We start from the raw sequence: 1,689 nt of genomic DNA, 5'->3' as shown, positions 1-1,689 counted from the left end.
TTCATGTCTGTTTGGATTTGTGCGGTTTCATTTTCACTTTTCCTTTTTTTTCAGCTTGCAGCCGACATGCAAGTGGGCCCAGGCGCCCAGCACCCTTTTTCTCTCATGACCACAGACTGGCGAGCCCGTGCATAGGCGTGCCGATTTGGGTGAAGTAGATCTCATTCTCTCTGGAGTTATAGCCAGTTTAGCAACCTGGGCCACCCGACCTTCGAACGTTTTGAGGGCCCCTAGCCAAGGTGGAGGAAAATTCCACTTTTTTTGGATGATTCTTGACCGTCAGACTTCCAGTGAGAATTTTCTGTGCTGAGCGACCTGCCACCCGGCGGCCACATACCTTCGCTTCCTCGTTCGGTGCCAGAAGTTTTCGACAAAATCCCCAACGCGGGCTCTGAAACAAACGGCTTGAGCGACCTACGCAGCGTATGCCTGCATCTCTCGATCAAGTCGTAGACAAGGATCTTATCCGTTTAGGACATGATACCGCCCGTGGCTCTGCGACAAACAGTTTGGGAGTTCGATCGAGTGCCTTACTCTCCTGCCGCAGCGCTTGTTCTGTCCACTCCACTCCATCGGCCTGGTATTGCAGTGCGTCTCCAGGAACGGTGTGCTACCCCTTTTCAGGGATTGCTGCTTATTGCTTATGAATAACAGAAAAAAAAGGAACGCCTCCTTTCCCCGCTGACGCCATTGCCGGCATCGCTTCTCGGCCTTTGGCTAAGATCAATAGTGTAAATCTGTTCTTTCAGTTTTAATACTGATACGTCCCTACCCGGGGACACATATTAAATGATTTTGGAATCACGGCGCTGGAGCCGGGGCTTGCTGTCCCCTCCACGCATCGGCCCTGGTATTGCACAGGTTCCAGGAACGGGGTGTTCCCTTTCAGGGTTGTGCTTATTGTGATGAATACAGAACAAAAAGGACGCGTCTTTGTCCTCGGCTCCCCTGAGGTTCTGCTTGTCACGGTTGTGAGGACGGTTGCGAGGAAACTACGGTACCTCTGACTTGCCGCTCCCCCTGTGTGCGCAGATATACATCTTCCTTACTGGCCGGCTCACCTGTGGGCCGACACACCACCATGATCACGCAGGGGGACACGGCACAATGAGAAAATATCAACCCAGGGGGAACGCCATGTGATCACGCCGTCCAGTTCCGCACTCCGGCACGAAGTGCAGTCCATTGCACTCCGGCGTGCTGACTCAAGAGAGGAGTACCCCAAACGGGGGAATCTACGACTGCATAATTTATGAGCTCATAGTTGAGGGGATGGGTTCGCGCTCTCTCCCTGAAAGTGCTGGTTGAAAAAAAAAGCATAGGGGGTTTTCTCCCGACTTTTTTTTTATACAAAAGCGTTTTGGTTCCGGCTTACATTTTTAGGCTATCAATGCTCCAGAGGAGCTGTTCCAGAAGAGAGGGGAAATTGCCGTCCTAACTTGCTTGATATACGACTGGGGGTGTGACCAGATGTGGGAGAGAAGAAGAAACAACAAACAAAAAACAAAAGATCTGTCACTGCGCTTCTTGACAAAAACCCGGCACCATGGTGTGGTCAGACCTCACTTTCACAAGTCGATCGGACTGACTGATGTCCGAGCTGTAGTGTTGTCATGTCTGTTTGGGTGCTGCAAGTTTCATGCGTTGTACCATTTTTTCTCAGCTGTGCAGCGCCACCAAGTGGCCAGA

At 51.5% G+C, this 1,689-nt stretch overlaps 1 non-coding gene across 1 annotated transcript; it reads left to right on the top strand.

The window, feature by feature from the left end:
- The first annotated feature begins 698 nt into the window (after nucleotides 1–698).
- LOC122143326 lies at nucleotides 699–884 on the top strand. Its single transcript, XR_006159109.1, has one exon. It is a non-coding gene; the product is annotated as a U2 spliceosomal RNA (small nuclear RNA).
- The last annotated feature ends 805 nt before the right edge of the window (nucleotides 885–1,689 follow it).

Source organism: Cyprinus carpio, unplaced genomic scaffold (genome assembly GCF_018340385.1).
Source record: "Cyprinus carpio isolate SPL01 unplaced genomic scaffold, ASM1834038v1 S000001893, whole genome shotgun sequence".
In the NCBI taxonomy this organism is placed as follows: domain Eukaryota; kingdom Metazoa; phylum Chordata; class Actinopteri; order Cypriniformes; family Cyprinidae; genus Cyprinus; species Cyprinus carpio.
This window is presented reverse-complemented; position numbering and strand designations above follow the sequence as displayed.